Below are 25397 nucleotides of genomic sequence, written 5' to 3'. Positions count from 1 at the left end.
GCCATTCTTTTTAGGTGACAACTCTGAGGAACAGTCCCAGATTGAGGTGTCATTAGAGGAAGTTTTGGAACAAACTGATAAACTAAACAGTAATAAGTCACCAGGACCAGATGGTATTCACCCAAGAGTTCTGAAGGAACTCAAATATGAAACTGCAGGACTACTAACTGTAATTTGTAACCTATCACTTAAATCAGCTTCTGTACCAAATGACTGGAAGATAGCTAATGTGACGCCAATTTTTTAAAAGGGCTCCAGAGGTGATCCCGACAATTAAAGGCCGGTAAGCCTGAATTCAGCCCCAGATTTAGTACCAGAATTCAAACTCGCTGAAACTATAGTGAAAAAATAAAATTGTCAGACACATAGATGAACACAGTTTGTTGGGGAATAGTCAACATGGTTTTTGTAAAGGGAAATCATGTCTCACCAATCTACTAGAATTCTTTGAGAGGGTCAACAAGCATGTGAACCAAGGGGATCCAGTGGATATAGTGTACTTAGATTTTCAGAAAGCCTTTAACAAGGACCCTCACCAAAGGCTATTAAGCAAACTAAGTTGTCATGGGACAGAGAGGGAAGGTCTTCTCATGGATTGGTAACTGGTTAAAAGATAGGAAACAAAGGGTATGAATAAATGGTCAGTTTTCAGAATGGAGAGTAGTAAATAGTGGTGTCCCCCTGGGGTCTGTACTGGGACCAGTCCTATTCAACATATTCATAAGTGATCTGGAAAAAGGGGTAAACAGTGAGGTGGCAAAATTTGCAGATGATACAAAACTACTCAAGATAGTTAAGTCCCAAGCAAACTGCGAAGAGCTACAAAAAGATCTCTCAAAACTGGGTGACTGAAATTCATCTGCCATATTGTTGCCCAATGTTGATAAATGCAAAGTAATGCACATTGGAAAACATAATCCCAACTATACATATAAAATGATGGGGTCTAAATTAGCTGTTACCGCTCAAGAAAGAGATCTTGGAGTCATTGTGGATAGTTCTCTGAAAACATCCACTCAATGTGCACCAGCAGTCAAAAAAGCGAACAGAACATTGGGAGTCATTAAGAAAGGGATAGATAATAAGACAGCAAATATATTGCCTCTATATAAATCCATAGTACTCCCACACCTTGAATACTCTGTGCAGATGTGATCGCCCCATCTCAAAAAAGATGTATAGGAATTAGAAGAGGTTCAGAAAAGGGCAACAAAAATTATTAGGGGTATGGAACTGCTGCCATATGAGGAGAGATTAATAAGACTGGGACTCTTTCAGTTTGGAAAAGAGATGACTAAGAGGGGATATGATAGAGGTCTATAAAACCATGACTGGTGTGGAGAAAGTAAATAAGGAAGTGTTATTTACTCCTTCTCATAACACGAGAACTAGGGGCCACCAAATGAAATGAATATGCATCAGGTTTAAAACAAACAAAAGGAAGTATTTTTTCACACAATGCACAGTCAACCTGTGGAACTCCTTACCAGAGGATGTTGTGACCCTCCCCAGGCTGGTGCAAACGAGCGAGTGAGTGAGGTGGGGGAGAGGGAGTGACGGAGGGAGGGGGGGATGGAGTGAGCAGGGTGGGGTCTCGGAGAAAGGGCAGGGCAAGGGTGTTCCGTTTTGTGCGATTAGAAAATTGGACAACCCTATGTGAAGGCCTATACTACATATAACAGGGTTCAAAAAAACTAGGTAAGTTCACGGAGGATAGGTCCATCAATAGCTATTAACCAGGATGGGCAGGGATGGTGTCCCTAGCCTCTGCCAGAAGCTGGGAATGGGCGACAGGGGACGGATCACTTGATGATTCCCTGTTCTGTTCATTCCCTCTGGGGCACTTGGCATTGGCCACTGTCAGAAGACAGGATACTGGGCTAGATGGACCTTTGGTCTGACCCAATACGGCTGTTCTTATGTTCTTATTCACCCATTGCTATAATAAAGTCCAATTGCTTTTGCTCAATTTTTCCAAATTTAAGATATCTAGCACTGAGTGTTAAATATAGTCTATTTAACACACACAGAGTAAATATACCCTTTTATTTGCCCTCCATAAAATAATCTTTTGTTATTGTGTTTTTGGTTTTTTTGTGTGCAAGAAGTTAGAAAAAAGTTACTCTGTTCGAATTTTATTGGTCAGTTTGCAGCATTATACTTTCAATTTAAGAACATAAGTATGGCCATACTGGGTCAGAACAAAGGGCCATCTAGCCCAGTAATCTGTCTTCCAACATACATTACATTTTACAAACAATAATCTTCACCTTCATGATACTGTGTTGAAATGTGATATCACAAATACTACCATTTTGAGTCCAGAGGATGTTCAGTAGTTTACAGACCTGATATGTCAAAACAAGCCCCAGCAAAACACACTGTTACACTTAATTAATAACAGGAAATGTAATCCTATAATGTATAAAAGTCAGCCTATAGTCAAATTTATGTAAAATAATATAACACAGATGAAGATGGTTAACAAATACCACTTGTAACTACTAAATACATGGAACTTCCCTCAAGAGGATTTCTCCAAGCATATGTATCAATACTGCAAAGTTTTCATACCACATCTGACTTGAACCAATTATTTATAAACAGTAGCTGAGGAAAGGTTAACAGAGAAGGAAAACCCAAGAACAGCGCTGGCAACATGCATGAAGGAAATTTACAGAGTGACTGATTTTCTAGCCCCCTAAAGCACAAACGTTACATTTACAATAAAACAAAGCATGCTTCTGTATCTAGCTACAGTCATTTTTAAAGATTCAAAGCTCTAGACTCTGAATAACTTTCCTAGGGGCCACATGAAAGAAGCAGAGATAGAATTATAACCAAATTTTAAAGTCTATTTACCTCACATTTTTACTTTAATAACTACACATCTACATATTTGTACAAATATTATATTAAATTGTGTATATATAAATTCAATGTGTGTTTATGTTAGGTTTTTTCCCTCCACAAGAGCATTAAAATATCTTAAATGAAAACAGCATTATTGCAACATTATATGGTGACAAACTTTAAGTATTGAGGAAGTTCTCTCAAACCTCATTTGTCTCCAAAATATGCACATTTACATGTATGCAGTGTTGTTGTTGCCATGTCAGTCCAAGGATATTAGAGGGAAAAGATGGGTGAGGTACAGTAGAGTCTCAGAGTTACCACGAACACCAGAGTTATGAACTAGCCAACCACACATCTCATTTGGAATCAAAAGTACACAATCACACAGCAGCAGAGACAAAAAGTAATAATAATACAGTACTGTGTTAAATGTAAACTACTAAAAAAAATAAAGGGGAAGTTTAAAAAAAATCGACAAGTTAAAGAAACTGTTTCTGTGCTTGTTTTATTTAAATTAAGATAGTTAAAAGCGTTTTTCTTCTGCATAGTAAAGTTTCAAAGCCATATTTAGTCAATGTTCAGTTGTAAACTTTTGAAATAACAACCATAACATTTTGTTCAGAGTTACGAACATTTCCGAGTTATGAACAACCTCTACTGCCAAGGTGTTCATAACTCTGAGGTTCTACTGTAATATCTTTATTGGACCAACTTCTGGTGGTGAGAGAGACAAGCTTTCGAGTTTACACAGAGCTCTTCTTCAAGCCTGAAAAATTAACTCAGGTATGTCTGCACAGCAAAGAAAAACCTGTGGCTGGCCCATGCCAGCAAACTCAGGCTCACAGGGCTGTTTCACTGCTGCAGAGACCCTGCAAGGGTCTTAGAGCCTGGGCTCCAATCCGAGCCTGGAAGTCTACACAGCAATGAAATAGCCCCCCAGACCAAGCCCCATGAGCCCGAGTCAGCTGGCATGGGCCAGTTGCGGATTTTCTTTGCTGTGTAGACATTGACTCAGAGCATCACTGCTAAATACACCTCTACCTCGATACAACACTGTCCTTGGGAGCCAAAAAAATCTTACCGTGTTATAGGTGAAACCGTGTTATATTGAACTTGCTTTGATCCACCGGAGTGCGCAGCCCTGCCCCCCCAGAGCACTGCTTTACCACGTTATATCCAAATTCGTGTTATATCGAGGTAGCGGTGTACAAGGTGGAACAGACTGTTTGGCATAAGCAGTTAACATATTTCAAGAGACCATTCAAGGTCAAGTGGCCCATTAGCACCCCTCCAGTCACAGGGAGGAAAGGAAGGAGTGCAGGGGAAGCAGCTAGGCAGTGGTTGTTAGTGGGTTACATATTGTTGTAATAAGCCATAAATCCAGTGTGTCTACGCAGTCCAGGGCCATAACTAGGGAGGAGTGAGCGGGGCAGCTGCCCAAGGTGCAAAGCCACAGTGGGGCAGTTCCACAGACACAGCATCACCACACAGAGACTTCTAGTCTCTGTATCCACGCAGCCTGGCAGGCCAGGGGCTGATCACACGCCTGGCTCTACAGCCCCCGCCCCCCCCGAGCCATGTCCCCTCCTGTACAGATCCTGCTCGGCTCTGCCCCTTCCCTCTCATGTAAATTCTGGTCCCACCACTGGCCAAGAGGCCCCACCCCTCTACCTGCTCCTCCTAGGTAGGTGCTGGCCTCCCCTTGTCATACCCCTGCTCCTCCTCAGGTAACTGCCAGCCCCACCTCCTTCTCTCCCCCCACCCAAGACCACACCCCTGGCCAGTTCGGAGGCCAGAAGCCAAAGCCGGGCAGTGCAGGGCAGCTGCTATGCTGGCTAGTGCCATGGTCTGGGTGGCCACAGCACTCCCCCATCTCCTCCTCCTGCTGCGTCTGCTGGTGCCTGGAGCTGTGGATGCATCTGAGCTCCAGGCTGCTCTTCGACTGCTTGCAGCCAGTATGAGCTGCCCAGGCAGGGGGACCCAGCTCCAGGGCCATCAGAGCCCTTGGGGAGTAGTAACCACAAGGTGTAGGGCCCAGAAGCCCAGGCCGGAGTGAGACAGTCTTGGCTGCTGTGGGAAGCCCTGGACCCTCCACCTGCCCTGGGCAGTGCACCCCGGCAGGGACACAGGCTGGGGGCTGCTCTCAGGGACCTTGGCCTCCCTCTGCCCCTCAGCTACTGAAGTGAAAGGACCCCCCCTTCTCAGCAGGCCCTGCCTGGCCATGGGACAGGTGGCAGCTGCCTGGCTACGGTGGGGTGGGTCCCTAGCTTTTCACCCCGCATCACAAATCCGCCTTGAACCTGATCTCTCACTAGGAGCAGCAATGGCCCAATGGCTTGAGCACAGGGACAGAAACAGCCTGGGTGCTGTGCCTAGCTCTCCTATTATTTGCTCGTGACCTTCTGATTACTCGATTTTAATCAAAGTGGATGCTGATTCGGAGTGACCCTGTTTTTTGATGATCACAGAGCCTGATTTTAGAGGTGCTAAATCACCTATAAATGTCACTTTTGGAAGCTGCTGCTGTTCAGTGCAGTGTCTCTGGAAATCAGGCATAAAGTGTCCCAAGTTAGGCATCCAAAATCACTGACCACTCATTAAAGTTTTGCTCTGAAACTCCAGCTCAGTTATCCCATCTATAAAAGGGGAATAATGCTTGAAACTTCTGTCAAGACCTGTGACATCTACTGATGAAAAGTTCTATTTAAGTGCAAGTAATAGTATCATAACTAGGATCCATACACGAAGTAGTTCTTTTTTGAACCATCTTCCAAGGGTCCAGGAAAAAAATAATTTGCCTATTACAGGTGATAGTAGGTATTAGTTAAATTGTTTTCAAACATGCCTATATAGTAGACTACTTATCAGAGGGCCTCTTACAAACACTTCCCATCCCAGACTCCCTTTCCAGATCTCTCACCTCCCATTTCCTACAGAAACTTAGTAATGTTTGGTTACCTGAAGAAGTAATGTAAAGGCATTGTTAAAGATACAGGACAAAAATAAGCTTGCTTTAGTTCTGTAGGTGGGTATGCATGGTTTCTTCCTATCTGCTCTTTAATTTTAAAATGTTTCTAGCCTTTACAGTTATGAAGAGTGTTCTGAACATAAACGTGATGCAGTGGTGTCATGCTGGGTTTGCAGAAAGCTCCACTGCCCCAGCTGCTGCTCAGAACTTTCCCAAGCAGCTGCACAGTGAAACTTGGGAGATTCTGGCTACTGTCACTGATGCTGTATAGAACTCTGTGGGCAGTAATGAAAATGAGCTGCAAGGGAAAGCTATGTGAAACCCTAGCTTTGTATTTGTTAGTACCATATCTTTCCCCACAAACCACCTTAATCTCTCCACGTCATTTTGTGGTCTTGAATCAGTCTTCTTGTGTGTTAGAAAACACGAACTCTTCTTTGAAAATCGTCCATCGGGATCCCCATTCTGAGAATAGTACACTCCCAGAAAGCTCTAGTAAGCAGCAGCTATGGAGGGTGACTAGCGCTTGTTAATCTGCTAAGAAAAAGGATTCACACAGATAATTGTAGGAAGAAAAATAACTTACTCATATGGATCAACCCTCTTTGATTACCTTCCCCATTTTTTAAGTCTCCAGTTAAGGATTGAAGAACTAATGGAGTGAACCTAAACACAAATCAGACCCCTCTTGCTCTCAAAACCAGAGTGAGGGAGAAGGATTGAGAAAGCACAGGGACATAACCAGGGTGGAGTGAGCAGGGCAGCCACCCAGGACGCAAAGCCACAGGGCACAAAAATGACAAAAATGGTAGGAGGTTTGTCGTGGAACCGATACACTCCGTCACCCTTTGGAAATGGGGCAGATGTGCGTTACAGCCCCACCTTTGTGTCAGTAGTACAGCCCTAGCTATCGGGGCAGTGCAGCCTAGTGGCCAGAGGCAGTAGTGCTGGTGAGCTGGGCCACCACCCTGGGAGGGGGCGGTGGCCAGGATAGGAGGACCCAGGCCTGCCCTCTCCACCGGGCAACTTGCCGGGGATCTTACCGAAACACAACCAGCCTGTCTATGGTTCTACAACTGCTTCCCTGCAATGTTTCCCTGGGTCGCTTCCTACCCGTTTCTCTGCAGTTCACTGTCTCCTGGTCTCCACAGTCTCTCCCATCTCTGCGGGATCCCGAGCCTGTGTGTCGGGGTCTGTCTACGTCTAGCTGGCCTACGCTTCCTGGAGTGCAGGCAGTCCTCCCCCAGGAGTCAGCAGTGCACCTCCTTCCTCATCAGCAGTCAGCCCCAAATGAGCTGCTCTGCTGCCTTTTATATCCTGCCTCCGGCTGGAGCACTGCCAGCAGAGCCACGGAGGCGTGGCCTCCTCGGCCTAGAGAGGAGGACTAATCTCTGCTGCATCAATGCAGGGCTGATGCACTCAGTCACAAACCCTCCTCAAGTTGGATCTGGGAGCTGTCTTCCTTTCCCTTCTTCCCCTCCCTTCCAGGAGAAGTCATCTGCATTTGCACTGGCTTTCCCTGGCTGGTACAGCACATGGAAGGCATAAGTTGGAGGGAGAGGTACTACCCCATGATTCGCGCTTTGGTTTCCTTCATACTATGGATCCATCGGAGGGACACATGGTCAGTTACCAAAATAAAGGGGTTCTCTAAGAGGTAATACCTTAAAGTGTTGACCGCACACTTAACGGCGAGGGCCTCTTGTTCTATCGTGGAGTAGTGGGTCTCCCGGGGTAACAACTTGCGGCTGAGGTACAGGATTGGGTGCTCCTCCCCCTCTAGTCCTTGTGACAGCACTGCTCCCAGTCCTACCTCCGAAGGATGAAGGGTTTGGGGAAGTCAGCCAGGGACACCACCAGCTCTCGTAGGGCTTGGAAGGCGGCCTCACAGTCCTCTGACCACTGGACTTTCCGTGATTGGGAGTTTTTTTGGCAAGTCGATCAGTGGAGTGGCGAGCGTGGTGAAGTTGAGCACAAATGGTGGTAGTATGCAGCCAGCCCTAAGAATTGCCCTACTTGTCCCTTTATCGTGGGGATGGGGTAGCCCAGTAAGGCCTGCACCTTTCTTATTAAGAGTCATAGCTTTTCCTTACCCACAGTGTAGCCCAATTAAGTCACCTCCCTCTGGCCTAAATGACACTTGGCCAGGTTCGCGGTGAGGCCTATGACTCCCAGGGCTTGCAGTGCACTGATGAGATGTTGGAGATATTCCTTCCAGCTCATGCTATAGACACCAAATCGTCGATGTACACAGCGGCATACAAATTATGGAGGCTCAGCATTTGGTTCATAAGCCGTTGGAAGGTGGCTGCGGTCCCATGCAACCCAAAAGGCATCACGGTGGACTAGCATAGGCCAAATGGTGTAGGAAAGGCCATCTTCTCTCTGGAGGCTGGTGTCAAAGGGATCTACCAATATCCCTTGGTTAGGTCTAACGTAAAGATAAATTCTGCCTTTCCCAGCCACTTGGGCATATCTCCAACCGGAGAAGGGGTAAGCGTCAAACCAAGAGATTGATTTCAGGAAGGTGAATGCTATGCATAATCGGGCTTGGGGACCAAGACTCTGGGGCTTCGCCACTCACTTCTGGACTCCTCCACCACTCCCAGGGCTAACATTTTCAGTTCCTTCTGCACAACCATCCACATCTTCTTGGGGAGCGGACGGTGTTCTCTCTCTCTTTCTGGCCAGGGGTGGTGGCGATGTGATGGCTTGTCCCATTCATTCTCCCTGGCCAGGCTGACAAAATGGTGGGGAAGGCTGATATTAGCTGTTGTATCTGATCCTGCTGTTTGGGGTTGAGCTACTGGATGATTGCCACCGGCCCTGGTTCAGAGGGTCTGTCGGCCAGCGGCTCCAACTCGGGTTCCAGGGGGGGATACAGTGCAATCATCAGGCTTTCCGGATCCTTCCAGGCCTTGAGGAGGTTCATAGAATCATAGAATCTCAGGGTTGGAAGGGACCTCAAGAGGTCATCTAGTCCAACCCCCCTGCTCAAAGCAGGACCAAACCCAACTAAATCATCCCTTCCAGGGCTTTGTCAAGCCTGACTTTAAAAACCTCTAAGGAAGGAGATTCCACTACCTCCCTAGGTAACCCATTCCAGTTCTTCACCACCATTCTTCTCTTCTGCAGACTAAACAATCCCAGTTCCCTCAGCCTCTCCTCATAAGTTATGTGCTCCAGCCCCCTAATCATTTTTGTTGCCCTCCGCTGGACTCTCTCCAATTTATCCACATCCTTCTTGTAGTGTGGGGCCCAAAACTGGACACAGTACTCCAAATGAGGCCTCACCAGTGCTGAGTAGAGGGGAATGATCACATTCCTTGATCTGCTGGAAATGCCCCTACTTATACAACCCAAAATGCCATTAGCCTTCTTGGCAACAAGGGCACACTGTTGACTCATATTCAGCTTTTCGTCCACCGTAACCCCTAGGTCCTTTTCTGCAGAACTGCTGCCCAGCCATTCGGTCCCTAGTCTGTAGCAGTGCATGGGATTCTTCCGTCCTAAGTGCAGGACTCTGCACTTGTCCTTGTTGAACCTCATCATATTTCTTGTTGAACCTCATCATACTGGTAGACCTGTGTGTCCCCAGTAGCCATATCTCACAGTCGACAGGCCCAACCCGTCTGGTTACCTTGAAGGGGCCCTGACACTGGGCCAGCAGCTTAGACTCTGAGGAGGGTAATAACAACAGGACTTGATCTCCAGGCTCAGAGGTCCTCATCTTCGTTCCCCTGTTGTATTGGTTCTCTTGGGCGCGTTGGGCCCACAACAGGTTCTACCGTGCCCCGGTACCCAGGATAGGGGAACCTGGGCCCGCCCTCTCCACCAGGTCCCAACCACCAGCAGCTCATCAGGGATCCTACCGAAACACGCCAAGCCCATCTATGGTTCTACAACTGCTTCCCTACAACATTTCCCTGGGTTGCTTCCTACTGGATTCTCTGCAGTTTGCCGTCTCTGGGTCTCCACGGTCTCTCCCCTCTCTGCGACATCCCAAGTCTGTGTGTCGGGGTCCATCTGCGTCTCGCTGGCCTACGCTTCCTGGAGTGCAGGCAGTCCTACCCCAAGAGTCAGTAGTGCACCTCCTTCCTCATCAGTGGTCAGCCCTAACTGAGCTGCTCTGCTGCCTTTTATATCCTCTCTCCAGCTGGAGCATACCCAGCAGAGCCGCAAGAGTGTGCCCTCTTCAGCCCAGAGAGAAGGATTAACCTCTGCTGCACCAGTATGGGGCTGATACACCTCATCACAGCGTGCAAACATGCTTACTTGCCCTGGGTGCTAAAATGTCTAGCTATGGCTCTGATGCAATCCATAATTTTTAGTGTCCAGCAAAGTTATGAATTATCGATATGCTAAGGGACTTGAACTTCTGCCCTCACCACAAAACCTAATACGATGCAAACATGTGGAGAACTAAAAGAGTTTTCCCACCAACTCCACCTCAAAGAATACTTTCACAACAATGATGACACTCTACTCACAGTTGCCATGCCCCCACGGATATCATAAGAAAAAAAAATCTAACTGAACACCACAGAGCGGATAAAACCACGCTCTTGATTATTACATTGATTGCTTCAGAAAAAAAACCTGACTGAAATCCTTAATAAACATCACATCAACAACAATCTTTCCAACTCCAAGAGGACAGCTACACAGGCCCTGAAATCTAACCACCAGACAAAAGAGAGCACCACTGTAGTCCTCAACTATGACAACTACATTAATGAGGCCAACCAACAAGTCTCCAACACCACCTTCTACAAAGAACTAAAGGTGACTTCAGACCACAATTTCGCCAGGAATTTAAGGATATCAAATCCTTCCCCAACCCACTCCAAGAGAAACTCTACAAACTCATTTCCCACAAACCTGCTCTGGGGAACTTTTACATGCTTCCTAAGATACACAAACAGGCAGACCCATCAGATCTAACCACAGCACTTTTACTGAAGGAATATCTGGACTGTTAGAAACCATCATCAAACCTCTCATCACTCAAAGGTCCAGCTCCCCCAAGACACAACCGACTTCCTCCATAAACTCCACAACATTAACAACCGTTGTCAGAATACCATTCTTGCCACTATGTACATGTCAGCTCCCTATACATTATGCACTATAAGATTTCTAGATACTTGAACAGTCATTATCTCTAAAACAAATTTCCTTTCGCACTTTCATTTAGTGTCAGAGGGGTAGCCGTGTTAGTCTGGATCTGTAAAAGCAGCGAAATGTCCTGTGGCACCTTGTAGACTAACAGACATATAGGAGCATGAGCTTTCGTGGGTGAATACCCACTTCGTCAGATGCATTTCTCAAACAAGAAATCTCTCAAACAAGCTGAGACAAACCCTATTAAAAAAGTGGATATTTTCTTCACAGTAGCCCTCCATTAATGTCACATAAACCAAAGACGCAAAGAATTTCATGAGACAAACAGGATATACATATTTTCTCCAAATATAAGTCGATTTGTAAAATACCAGCTTGTCATTCTGCTTTATGAAAACCTAGATGGCCCTTTTACTCTGTATTTAGTGACACTAACAACTGACATTACCAGTTTGTTTCAATATGTCCCATGTCCTGGTTGTTACTGAAACAAATGTCTGGGGGGGAAACCAAGTATTAGTTACAAGATGTTCACATTTTTAAATACTGTGTGTGTGTGTCTGTGTGAAGACAGAGAAAGAGAAAAAAAACCTGAACTCCTGTAAGAAACAGTGTATATCAATTTCCCATATTTCTTACTATGTTGCTGTTAACGAGGGAGATTTTTTTTAAGTCTCAGAGAAAAATTCTATCAAAAATTTCATCATTGCAATGTAGCGACCAGTGTCTTTCCTAACAACTTCTTCATTTTCTCCCCCCTCTAATAAAATTAATGAATCACAGAATTTTCTGCTACTTTCCCACCCTTTTCTAACAAGTGCTGCTCCACAAGAGAATCCAAGATGTTTTGCAAGACAAGTATGTAGACATTCATCTTACAAATACTAATCTTTTGCCACATATGTAGCAGTGAATTTCTGAAGGCCTCTTGTACTCAGCAAAATACTGCATTGTTTTAAAGAGAATCTCACAATTTAGGGCTATTTGTGTACAGTATACCATACGCTCCCCTTCTTCCAAAGATGCAAGACAGACTTCCCTTATCCTCTTCAACATTCCCCACAAAATGAGCTTTGATGATACAATATCCATAATTGCTTACCATCTTTCAGGCTTTGATCTTTAAAACCAACAATTTTGTAGAAAACCTTTAAAAATTTGTTTGTCGAGAAAAAGAAAAAGCTAAGGAACTACCTTACATATATTGCAATGCACTTCGCAACTGAGAGGGGAAAAAAGAACCTGATGTTCTCTCTTTTCCGACAAAAATACCTGGTGATTGCCAACCAACATAATCAGCTACAGTGCTGCCACCATCATAGAACACTTAAAGGAAGGAGACTACGTATCTCAATGATAAGCTTTTGACAGTATGCTAAGTGACATAATTAAATATAATTTATTTATTTTTTATAAAAACACCCAATTCCATCAAGGCTCTACAATTATAATGTAAAACTGCTATTATCTCCAATTAACACACACAAAAGCCGCAAACAACTAATGTATTGTGCTATTTCATTTAAACAGCTTTGTTACTTGGGCCTGGGTAGCCCTGTTACTGTTGGTTTGTTTGTTTGTATGTGGTAATTCACAAGATACTGGTCACTTTCCAGGCATTCAGGAAGGAGCAGCTCTGCTGTGAGGAACTCAGCTCATCAAGACCTCCCGCACCACCTGACCCCAACAAGCAATCCCCCCAACTGATGTCTCCAGACTCTCTACTCCTCATTGTCTTCCGCACCCACCTCGACTGCTCAGTGTGGTCCCCCCCAAACCCACCACTACAACTCAGCAGCTCAGGGGCTCCCCCCACCTCGGCAGCTCACGCTCCCCCGCCACACACACTCAGTGTCCCCCCCTCCCCTACCAGCTCAGGCTCTTCCCCCCGCCCCCGACAACTCAGGCTCCCCTCCTGGACAGCTCAGAACCCCCTCCAGCAGCTCAGGGTCCCCTCCCCCACACTCAGGGTCCCCCCGCCCCAGGCAAGCCCCCTCCCGACCTCGGCACCCCCGGCCGTCGCCTCCCCCACACCTACCTGGGTCCCAGCCGAGCCCCGAGTGGGGGTGAGGAAGCCGCTGGTGCCCGAGCCCAGGGAGCCCCCCCACAGCTCCCTGCCCCGCTGCAGGCCCGGGGGACGCGGGGGGGGGAGCAGCCAGGTTTCCGGGCACGGGGGGGGGGGAGGTCGCAGGCAGGACCCTGCAGCCCGCCTGCGCCAGCCCCCCGGCGCTGCGGGACTGGGGGCCTATCGGCGGGGGCGACGGGAGACGAGGCCGGAGCAGGAGACACCCGGGGAAGGCGGGCGGGAGAGAGGCCGGAGCGGGGGGGGAGCCGAAGATGGGGAGCGAGTTGCCGAAGGGGGGGGGCGCCCGCCACCCTCACGCGGATCGAGGGCAGAAGGGGGGGGGCGACCCTTCAACGTGAGGCGCCCGCGACCGCCGCTACCGTCCCCGCTGAAAGCTCCACCTCCTCCACCCAGAAACTCGTGACGTAAACCGCAGGGGCCGTCAAAGCCAGCGCCGACGGGGCGGGGAGAGCTTGAGGAGAACGTCATCCCGCCAGACAAGAGCCGTCGACGCACGCGAGCACGCACAGGACGCCTGCCCGCGCGCTCATCACAGCGCGACCTGAGGACGCTAGAGGAGAGGTAACGCGGCCCCCGGGGGCGCATGCGCAGTGGGAAAGCCACCCGTTGTTCCGATTCCGGCGCATGCGCCTGAAGAGCGGCGCGGCGGGCTTCTCTCGTCGCTTCTTCATATGCAGGGTAGTTGAAAGAACCCGTCTTCGCAGCATCTCGCTGTGCGCATGCGCAAGTGGACTACCTCTGAGGAGGCAGAATGATGCGCTGTGACGCTTGTGGGGGCCGAGCTCTCTCCAGCTGCCCCTGGGCCATCATTGGCCTTAGCCTACTGCTGCCAAACCTCGTGCCCCTGCCCCTAGAACTATCGGGGAATCTCCACGAGCTGTATAGGAGCTCTGACACACAGTGGGGCAAGGCTGCTGCCAGGCACTAGCACTTAGTTGGCATCAGGTTTGGGGGAGGGAGGTGTTCCCCCAAATTGCAGAGACACTCCACAGTGTCAAGTATCAGAGGGGTAGCCGTGTTAGCCTGGATTTGTAAAAGCAGCAAAGAATCCTGTGGCACCTTATAGACTAACAGATGTTTTGCAGCATGAGCTTTCGTGGGTGAATACCCACTTCATTGGATGCAAGTGAGGGGGAGAATAGGAACGTCAGGCTGGAGGAAGAATTCATTCACCTCTGTTTCTCCAGGGTTGTAGGCACTGTTTGCTGGCTGTGCACCATCCTATCTGCCCCCTTCTGTGCCACTGGCTGAGGGGTGCATTGTAATTAGGCTTGGATGGAGGAGATTTTTAAAGGTAAACATCAATTCCACCATACACACATGCTCCAAATGATAAACAAATATTTCCATTGGTAATTTAAATTTACAGCTAGGCAAAATAACTAAAATGCTGCATGAGGACTTATTAGAGTCAAACTCTACTGATTTAGGCTTTTGAATGAGGCTTGTTCCAAATTGACTAGCAAATGAATAGTAAAAACAGGTATGGTTTGTTGATTTAAGAATATTTACTTTGTATATTTTGACATGATGTTAATTTATGTTTTAACAGTTTATAAAGCTTTAATTTTTTGACTCCCAGCAGTTACCGTCGTTAAATTATCTGACCTCCCCAATTTCCCTCAGCTCTGAAAATCTAAATCTATCAAAATTAGAAAATGCTTAAAGCCCATAATGTCATGCAGCTATGAACATTTAAATAGATAAAAGTTTAAAAGAAATGCTTCACCGTTGATACCCATCAAAATTAAAGTTAATTTTTGTTGCCAACCCTAAGCATAATGTAACAAAGAGGCTCAAAGAAGGGAGCTTGTAGGGGGAGCAATTTTTCACCACTAAGTGAGACGGTTGCCAATCACACTGACCAGTACTGTCTCATGGGTGAAGTCCACCTTGATTGCACTGGCCTTGTTAGCACTACACAAGTAATCAACTATTAAGAATAGGCCACTTCCACCTTAATTGAATTGGCCTCGTTAGCACTGACCCCCCAATTGGTAAGGCAACTCCGATCTTTTCATATATATACTGCTTACTGTATTTTTCACTCCATGCATCTGATGAAGTGGGTTTTAGCCCACGAAAGCTTATGCCCAAATAAATTTGTTAGTCTCTAAGGTGTCGCAAGGACTCCTCGTTGTTTTTGCTGATACAGACTAATTGTTTCTTTATACTCCCTATTTCATGACTTGGAGTGTAAGCTCTTTGCAGCAGGGACAGTCTTTTTGTTCTGTTTGTACAGTGCTTAATACAACAGGGTCCTGATCCATGACTGTGGCTCCCAGGAGCCACAATAATACAAACAATAAAAATTAATAAATGCAAACGCCCCCAAATGCAAGGCAGAGTGCACAGAATCTTCCACACAGAGAGCCAGCCAACTTTTCACATTGCTCCTTCACTGTATTTTCTGTATATCTCACAAAGAGATCATTACCAATATAGCTGTACTATCAGACAATACAGGTTTCCCAGTAGAAAAAGAAGGTGATTCAGGTTTAAAGCCATATATTTAAGCAGTAATACCAGTCTATTACACACATCTCACTTTCTTCTTTCAGGCTGGGGGACAGATGTCATTTTGGTCAAGAGTAGCATTTAGTGAGCTAAGAGGTCAACCATCTCTATCCTCTGATGACCAAGAGGCAAATTCAGTTACAGGCAACCTAAGGCCAACAGCAATTTGTTTCTGGACTCCTTGTGTCAAATTGTGCTATCTCGAGAGAGAGAAGATTGTGACAACTGCACATGAAATTACGGGAAGTTTTCAATGACCTCCGAGCAGTGACTTCCTCAAAACCTGTTGTTGAGATTACAAGGCTTCAGCTGGTTATTGCATCATTATTTTGGTGTTTATGTACTGTGTCCCCTGGTGCTTCTGACTTTGCTATAGATTTTTGAAAAGGAGATTAGTTTGTCAGCTCATTGCAGAAGAAAAGTTTTAGAGCAATACTGAACTTTACCTTCTGAAGAGATCTGAGTTATCTAAATTAACTGTTCAGTATGCAGGCCAAGATCCATGAAGGGGGAAAGGTGTAATGATGCTGAGTCTTGCAGCACCTACCTTTTAGGCACTTAGAAAAATCACAGGAACAACAAACACTTCAATACACAAAGCCTAAACTAGGTGCCAAACATGCGGCTCTTTTACAGTTTAAGTGCAGCTCACAGAGCGCCCCCCCCCCCCTACATCCTCCATTCTCTGACTACCAGATTGGACAGGGTGAAGCTCGGGGCTTCTGCCCCGCGGCTGAGTGGTGGGACTAGGGCAGAAGTGGGCAAACTACGGCCTGCAGGCCACATCTGGCATGCAGACCCATCCTGCCCGTCCCTTGAGCTCCCGGGCGGGGAGGCTTGCCCGCTTCCCTGCTGTCCCCCTCCTGCTGGGCAGCGCGGCTGCGAGACTCCAGCCTGCCCCAGTGCTCTACACTGCGTGGCGGCATGGCTGGCTCCAGCCAGGCAGTGCAGCTGCCAGTCCTGGTGCTCTGAGCGGCATGGTAAGGAGGCGGGGAGCGAGGGGAGGTGGGGTGGATAAGGGGAAGGGGGTTCTGGGGGGCAGTCAGGGAACAGGGAGTAATTGGATGGGGCGGAGGTTCGGGGGGGTGTCAATCAGGGGACGGGGGGGTTGGATAGGCGTAGGAGTCTCGGGTGGGGCTGTCAGGGGGCAGGGGTGTGGATAGAGGTCGACGCAATCAGGGAACAGGGAGAAGCGGGGGTTGGATGGGGATGGGTCCTGGGGGGCAGCTAGGGGTGGGGGGTCCCGGGAGGGGGCGGTCAGGGGGCAAGGAGGAGGGGGTGTTGGATGGGTCGTGGGTTCTGAGGGGGGAAGGCTGTTTGGGGAGGCACAGCCTTCCCTATCCGGCCCTCCATACAGTTTCGGAAACCCCGATGTGGTCCTCAGACCAAAAAGTTTGCCCATCCCTGGACTAGGGGCTTCTGCCCTGTGGTGGGGTTTTTCTCCTGAAGGGAGGAGGTCTAAAGGCTTTAGCCCCAGGGGGGCAGGGGAGTTGGGGCACACCCCAGCAGATGCCACCCTGTGGAGCAGTTTGTGTGTGTCTTGCGGCTCTTGAACTTCTGAAGATTATTGCATGCGACTCAGAGGGTCAGTAAGTTTGGCCACTCCTGTTCTATACAACGAAGGGGGAGAGAGAGGTGCCTTAGACTGTGATCCACAAAGGCAGCAAGCTACCCAGGGAGCTGCCTAAGCTAGCCAAGGGGAGACACTGACCAGAGGGATGTGTGCTAAGCCCTGCCCTTTTCTCAGAGGTAGGTGCCAAAGTCCAGCTGTGGGGAGGTGCCTAACACTGCTAGCAATCCATGAACTGGCAGAAGACAAGAGATTTGGCCACCTCAGTTGTGTTCGGGGCCGGAAACAAAATGGCAGGGGAGGGAAGAGGAGGATCTCCCTTATAACCTTTAGCCTCTAGTGGATAGGGTACTCAGCCTGAATGTGGGAGACCTCCTAATTAAGTCCCCCTTCCTCCTGAGAGGGAGAAGGGATTTGAACAGGGATGTGCTACCTGTCAGGCTAACAACTAGGCTCTGGAATATTCTGATGTGGGTCTCCCTCAGTCTTGCTGATTGAAGTTGATCCACTTTAATTAATTAATATTAATTGGGCCATTATAAAAGTTATAATGACTATATGGCCTAGTGGTTAGGGCACTCACATGCACGTTCAAATTCCTTCATCCCCCTGGCCATTTTGTGTGAGCTCACTTAAGGGGCCCGCTCCAGTTAGCAGCCTCTGACCACACCTACCGGATCGGGCCTCCATACATAACTTAGGTGGGTAGGCACCTGATTCCCGGTTTGGGAATCATCCTGGGGCTTAGGCAAGAGATGGGCACTTGGATGCCAGTCATGAGGCAGTACTGCGCATGCTCAGGCAGGAGCAGTGTCTAGAATGAAGCTGCAGTGTGCATGCCCAGAGGCAAAAACTCAGTCGCCGAGTTTTAGGCACCTACAGGGTTTGTTGGTAGCCAAGCAGGAATTTTATGAATCGCAGTGATGCCTAAAAATGGGACTTCAGTGCATAAGTACCTTTGTGGATTGCACGCATCCTTAGATACTATCATGATAGCCATTGTAGAAATCCATATTTATTTTTCATAAACATTTATGTTACTATAACTCCCACGTGGGGCTCTATTGTACTGGGCATTGTATACGCAGATGAGAGACAATTCCTGCCCCAGAGCATTTACAATCTAAAAGACAGGAGGAGACAAAGGATTGAGCAGGGATGGGACAAACAACATATGCACGAACACAAACAACTTTTTTAGTTACATGTGTTATTGTTTCAGTGGGGTTTCCTCATATAAGGGCTACTTGCATGTCTAAGAGGATTACAGGATAAGACCATCTTATTTTTATGTGCTTTGAGATCCTTCAAAGGCAAATGCTGTTGTGAAAGATAATTGAAATAGTTAATACGAATGTCTCTTTAAAAGTGCCAAATAAGTATACAACTGATGAGCATCCAAATGAGAGGCATGAAGCTCTGAATCACACTAATGAATAAGCATCCCATTTAACACTATTTTGTCAGGACCCTGAGAATTAAAGAACAGAGGGTGCACAAGGGTTCTGCCAAGTCAGGCGGCTTCATCCCACAGCAGGCAAAGCGTTGCCAGGCATGTTCCTAGCATGCTGAGATGATGACGATCATTGATCAAAGCTCTGTTCAGAACTCTTAACTAGTCAGTAAGCAAGGTGACCTTTTGCACTAAGTGACAGGAGAAGAGCCAAGAGAAATGCTGACTTGGTGTGATGCTTCTGCACCGTCTCGTACAGTGTTTCTCAGCAACCGCTAGCAGATCAATGAGCCACAGCTGCCTACTGTGCTTTGAAAACACATCCAACATTCCCCCTTTTATTCCTGTTCCAGCCCACAGCCGTTTGTCAGTTTTAAACGTCTTTAGAAAGGAATTTCACTGAAGAGGAAATAATAGCTGGAGGGTGGGGTATTGAAGGTCACTTCTACCATCTTAGAAGAACTCTAGCAAGGTTGGAGAGAGCTCATCATTTCACCTTTTCCCCCTTTATATCTGGCTCAAATCATGCAAACCCTCCAAGCATACAGCAGGTGCCAGTTTTGCTTGTCAGAAGAAATAATCCCAGGAGCTCAGAGTCTGTGGTGCTGGGAGTGGTATAAATACCCAGAACACATCTAGCTCTTTAAAAAAAAAAAAAAAAAAGAGAGAGAGAGAGAACACATCGCCAGCATGGGCTAGCACTTTCAGAATGACTTCACCTATGCCCCAGCAAGCTGGGTCTATTCCAAGATCTCTGCATTAGGTGTGATTATTATTTATTAAACAACTTGTTAGCACAGACTAAGTCTCCTGGACTTCCTCCCTTCAGTGCAACTTCCTGATCTTTGATATGGGGAGCCCCTGATTCAACCCAGGGGTGGCTCATCCTGTAATCAGGGCTGGCTTAGCCACAGGCTCTCCAGCCCCCAGGCAAGCCACCCTATTACAGGTGTATTGACAGGAGTGTCATATCTAAGACACAGGAAGTAATTGTCCAGCTCTATTCAGCGCTGGGGTGGCCCCAGCTGGAGTGATGTGTCCACTTCTGGGCACCAAACTTTCAGAAAGATGTGGAGAAAGTGGACAGGGTCCAGAGGAGAGCAACAAAAATGATAGAAGATTTAGACAATCTGACCTATGAGGAAAGGTTAAAGAACGGGCCATGTTTAGTCCTGAGAAAAGAAGGCTGAGGGAGGACCTGATAGCAGTCTTCAGATATGTGAAGGGCTGTTATAAAGAGGACAGTGATCAGTTGTTCTCCATATCCCTTGAAGATAGCGCAAGAAGTCGTCTTAGCGTATGCGCAACGTGTCTCAGATGGCACATGACCAAGCTTCATCACCAAATTTTAGTCTGCTGGTGGGATCATTCGCTTCCCCAGCCCAGGCCGGGTTCTGATGGGGAGTGCGACGTGAACGCTGATCCATGCCCCCACGGACAAGGAGTAATGGGCTTAATCTGCAACAAGGGAAATTAGGGTTAGATATTAGGAAAAAACTTTCTAATTACAATGATATTTAAGCACTGGAATAGGCTTCCAAGGAGGATTGTAGAATCCTCATCAGTGGAGGTTTTAAATAAAAGGTTAGACAAACACCTGTTAGGGATGGTCCAGGTATACTTGGTCCTGCCTCTGTACAGGGGACTGAACTAGATGACCTTTTGAGGTCTCTTCCATCCCTACATTTCTTTGATTCTGAGCTGGTGCAGTGGACTGGAAAGTCTGCTGAAGCTTTGAATTCTTTGAATGTGAAAATGAATAAAACAATGGACACAGGGCAGCCTGTTATTTAGGTATTAAATTCAACACCTGCAGAGGCATAGGAAGCATTAGGTTAGGGGATTGTAGAATAAGTACTAGCCGTTTCTACAAAAGTAACTGGCAGTGAAATAGTCAGTTTGGCATAAACAGGAGTGGCAGAAGCTGGAGGGGGTGGGGAGGGTTGCCCCTGTGTAAACTCATGCGCACAGGGGTGGGGCTGGAGGCAATAGCAGGACCTGGCAGGGTGTTAAGTTGCTGCCACGGAGCCCAGGATTTGGCCACGGAGCAGGTAAGAACAGCTGGGATCCCCCTTTCCAGCCTGGAGCTGGTTGCCCATCCCTGCCCCACCAGGTCTCTGTAGCTCCCCTCTCTCCTCCTCTCTCTCTGTCCCCCAATTCACAGTGTTTCCTTGCACCAGTTGGTTTCCATTCATGTGGGAGTCTGTGTTGAGATCAGGAGTATGTGACCCTGCCACAGCTAGCACTTCCTTCTGATTCTGGAGGAAACAAACTGCTGATTGGTGATTTCTCGGATCTCTTCATTGGTACTGAAGTCTGTCCAATCAATTCCTGGAATCTTTCATGGGAACTTAGTTTCGTTTTGGTAGAGCGCCAGCTCTCACAGTGGTATGTTAGCACTGAGATTACATTGGAATGGAAAATTCTCAGTTTTGTTCTGATGCTATCCACAACCTCGCCTGCTGCACTTTGTTGTAGCTGCCAGTCCCAAGCCTGGATGAAATGGGGAAGGCTGAGTGCCGAGTAAACCAGCTAGCCTTTTATAAAAAGATTCACTGGCTTCAGAAATTGAACCAGGCTACGATTCTGGTAAAGATGGTTGCTCAGCATAGAGCACTGCTGACCCCTTGTGCTGCATGAAGGTTCCTGGTGAAAACCAGTCAGTGGAAGCCAGAATCCTATAAAGTTTGATTCTGGCAACAAGAAAACACTTGGAAGTGTTTGTGTCTGGCCTCTACTGCATTGTTCTTCATCTCCCACCACAGGACACATGTATTTCTGAGACAGTCTGTACCCTGTGTTCACCCCTTTTTCAAGTCTATGATAAATTTTGTACAAATCATGCCTTGTAAGGTATCATTTGAAAACTCATAATTTGCTGATCATTATTGTTCTGATAAAATATGTGGGGCAACATTGTATGTAAAGTTATAAGATTCTACTGCATAATGTTACTAAGACATATGCCAAATCTGGGGAAGCAGCCACAAACCAGTTCCTCAAAGACAAAAAACAAACTGATGTCTCAGGCAGGTGTCGACAAAATAAAATGGACCATTACCTGCTTAAGTGACCATTCTTTGGCAGGAAAAAAGGTGCGATCAATAAATTCACATCTTGGCAAAGCAACAGCTGGAGATTCCTGTATCCACAGACCTTCCCTCCTGAACCCCAGCTGGAGAGGATTCTCAAAAAAAGAGGAAAAAGTGTAAGAATGGGGAACAGATACCAAGTTATTCCTCCTTTTCTCTCAATCCACAGAAGACACACCCGAGGAACAAAGACGCAGCTTTGGACTGACTGAGGGAGGGATCCTGTCTGAAGGGAATTCAGCCAGTAAGACGGCCGCCTGAAGCATGCGGTGAGAGCGACTTTTGCTTTGGATTCATTTAGGCTTGTTAAGTTTAGCTGCATTTTACCTTTTATTTCTTTGTAACCAATTCTGACTTTATGCCCCATTACTTGTAATCACTTAAAGTCTCTCTTTCTATAGTTAATAAATTTATTTTATCTAAACCAGTGCTTGGATTGAAGTGTTGGGGAAACTCCATTTGAGACAATAGAAAATGATATGCACAAATCCTGTTAATAAAACTATCGACTTTATATGAGCTTGTGACTTTACATGTGTTGTCCAAGAGAAACTGGGCTGTACAAGACGCACATGTCTGGGGGAAAGTCTAGGACTGGAGTTTTGCTAGTGGTGCTCTGCAGTGTAATTCAGGAGTGGCTGGCCATAGCACTCATATTGTTAAGCTTGGCCAGGGACTTTCATAGGTTTACACCCCTGCATCCCACATCTATCATCAGGTGCTTTTACCCCAACAGAGGACCGACAGAACATAAGGTGCAAAACAGATAAAGTTTATTAACAAGGTAAAAACTAAACAAGGTGGGACTCAGGACACCCAATTTAAACAGATAGACATAGAACAATCCCTCGCCTGTTAACTCCCCAACCAGGGCTTGAAGTCCAGGGCCAAAAATATTTACAAGAGGTGGGAATAAGACATGACACGCTGACACAGTACCATCTCTTGTTGACAGGTAGGGCACGTCTCAGCAGCAGAACAGGAGGACTGGCCACACAGATGGAGAACCAGATCCTGGAACTGGGCATGCAAGGACTTCTTCAGGTAAGTAGCTCTTCTTCCTGGTCTTCTCCCCAGCGCTGTCCCTGGGTGAGCTGAAGGTGGATAGCTGATGGACTGCTATCCTGAGTGGAAGTAAGAAACTCCCCCCAATATGCTGCAGATATTACACCAATGGTACAGATACCTGGAGGTAATCCCACCTCTGGACTGGCTACCCCCGCACGGGCTCTGAATGCCACTAGAGCAAACAAATTCTGCTGCCACCTCCAGTACAAACAGCTTTCACTGCTGCCTCTAGGGCGGACAGCTCCGAGTGACTGGATTGTTGGCTTTATATAATCTCCTGTTGCTGGGCAGATTAGCCAGTCACATAACCCCCTATCTGTTCCCAGTATAGCAAAAAAAAAAAAAAAAAAAAGCACCAAAATGAAAAATGGTGCCAAAGCCTGGATGAAGAAAGGGAACCAAGATGGTTGCCAAACAATGACCTAGGCAATTGAAGATGGCCTGATAGGGAATAAAATGATAAAACCAAAAGTTCCCTTACAATCTAGTATAGCTGGGAGTAATTTACATGCTGGAGGCTGGGTGTGAGCAGACCAAGAGTGGTAGCTCTCACAGCGAAGCACCTATTGAATTCCAGGGATGTGTGGGTGGAAGCCCATCCACATCTGAAAGATCTCCCCCAGCCTAAAGGGTGGAGCTACTAGACCAGGATTCAAATGAAAGCAGAGGATAACAAATGATAAAATTGGAGTGAGCATGAGAGTCCTGGGTTCAAAATCAGGGATCTGGAAGGGGCCTCTGAGCAGAGAACCCTGGACAGTGCCCACTGGTCCTCAAAGGTGTTAAGGGAGCCAGCAGAAGCAGCCCAGAGGAACACTGCCCGGATATGTGAGCTAAGGGAGGAGCGGAAATGAGTCCCACAGTCACAGAGCACCTCCCCATTCAGCATCCTCCTCCTGGTTTGGTGGACAGCCACTTTGGCCAATGCCAGGAGACGACTGACAAAGAGATCTTGCAACTTCAGGGGCCATGGACAGGGTGTGCGTAGATCAGGTGGTGCGGAGAGAAGTGCAGCCAGAACCTCAGCAGGAGGTTCGGGAGGAGCCAGAAAAGGGGCTGAAAGCTGCCATACTCCAGGTAGACGTGTGCCAGGGTCTCCCTCACACTGCAGAAAGGACAAGTGTCAGGGATGAAGGTGAATCGTGCCAGGTGAGCACCCAGGCTCACTGCTCAATGGAGGAGCTGCCAGCTCACAGCAAAGCAGTGTAAAAGGCAGCCCAGGTTGGAGAATTGAGGGGACAACAGTCCCCTCAATTCAACAGTCCAGATTGTACCCTGGGGAATGTCACAATTTCTCACTAGCTTCACTTCCTGACACATGCAGAGACAGACCATCCCCTTCAGCTTCCTGACCCACACACCACCCTTCTCCATTCAGTGTTCACCTGCTGAGATTACTGCCCTTGCCCATTGCTCTGACCACATCACATAGGTATCCCCAGGGCTGGTCTTAGGGAAAATGGCACGCTGGGGGAACATGTATTTTGCTGCCCTTTCTTTGAAGGCAGCTGCACGGGGGTTGGGTGGATGGGAGGGCAGTTCCCTGTATGCTGACTCCTCCCCCAGCGGCAGGGGAGCGATTGGGGCAGCCAGGGGAGGTATTCAGCAGTGGATCAGACCCAGACCTGGGAGCGACCCAGACAGGGGAAGAGGAAGTCCTATTCCTGGCCGGGGCTAGCAGCTGGAGTCTGGCACATGGTAAAAGTCCCCGGCCAGAACACCCCCAGCCCTGACCCTCCCCAGCTCTGGACCCAGCACTCGGGTGTGAAAGGGGCCTTGGACTGGCTTTATGTTTGTGGTGGCAATTGACCAGTGTGCCCCCCTGCCCACAGCACCCTGGGTGGTCACCCACAGCAATCGCCCACATTGCCCGCTTATAAGGCTGGCCCTGCATATCCTCTTCTTTGAATCCTTCCATTGGCTCCCCATTTTTCACTGCATCAACTCCTTGTCCTCGTGTCCCTTCACAATTCTCTTCCTTAACAGTTATCTGTTCTCGTCTCGTCACAGTCACCTTCCAGCAGCGATAGCAGCCTGTTTATCTCCTCCTCCAATTATCACCTTTGGGCTTTCTTCCACACCAAAACATCTTCCTTTCACTAGTCCATAAAGGCCCTTCTCTTTCCTTCCGATGCCACTCTCAGAACCCTCTTGTACCCTGACACCTACAAGAAACTGACCAGCACATAATGGAGGGCAGCTGCACAGGTTTGTTTAAATCCTCCCCAAAAAACCCTAACAAGCCATGGCTGTATCATCTCCTGGACCCCTGTGCATGTATGTTGTATCCTCTTCTCCCTTTTTTGTCTTCTTAGATTGTAACATCTTTGCTACATGGATCATCTGTCTGTATACTTACATGACCTTAGTATCTGAGCACGCTCCTGAGGCACAAAGAGGCTAAACGTCTCAGGAAAGCTACCATACTAGTCTTCTGAGGGTCAGTCTAGTGCTTTAACCACAAGAAAATCCTTCCACCTCTTGTCTATAAGTTTATACCAACAGCATAGAACCCACATCCTCACTGGATCCTTTGGACACTATCCCAGCATAGATAAATAATAATGACCCCTGATTTTCTCATTGGCCTAAGATGCTCCCCAGTTATCTGCTGCTCCCATGGGACCATCTCCCTTACAGACAGTTTTCCCCCCACTCCTTTG

General features: G+C 47.5%; 1 protein-coding gene and 1 long non-coding RNA gene across 4 annotated transcripts in view; one reads left to right on the top strand and one right to left on the bottom strand.

Moving 5' to 3' along the window:
* Positions 1–13334, bottom strand: part of MAP3K2 (mitogen-activated protein kinase kinase kinase 2) — a 91213-nt gene extending 77879 nt beyond the window's left edge. The window contains exon 1 of the mRNA XM_045032743.1: positions 12987–13334. The gene's annotated coding sequence lies outside the window, so the exon portion shown is untranslated. The remainder of the gene's footprint in view (positions 1–12986) is intronic.
* A 182-nt stretch (positions 13335–13516) lies between these two features.
* The window catches only part of LOC123378633, a 25684-nt gene continuing 13803 nt past the window's right edge, over positions 13517–25397 (top strand). For 2 of the 3 annotated variants that reach the window (XR_006582684.1, XR_006582682.1), the window contains exons 1-3: positions 20565–20625; positions 21836–21935; positions 22622–22710. This is a non-coding gene — a long non-coding RNA (uncharacterized LOC123378633). Of the gene's footprint in view, positions 13596–20564; positions 20626–21835; positions 21936–22621; positions 22711–25397 lie in introns of those variants that run through there. The other variant, XR_006582683.1, reaches the window with a different exon arrangement.

Source organism: Mauremys mutica, chromosome 10, assembly GCF_020497125.1.
Source record: "Mauremys mutica isolate MM-2020 ecotype Southern chromosome 10, ASM2049712v1, whole genome shotgun sequence".
Lineage (NCBI taxonomy): Eukaryota > Metazoa > Chordata > Testudines > Geoemydidae > Mauremys > Mauremys mutica.
Note: the sequence above shows the minus strand (reverse complement) of the source record. Positions and strands in the feature narration are given on the sequence as shown.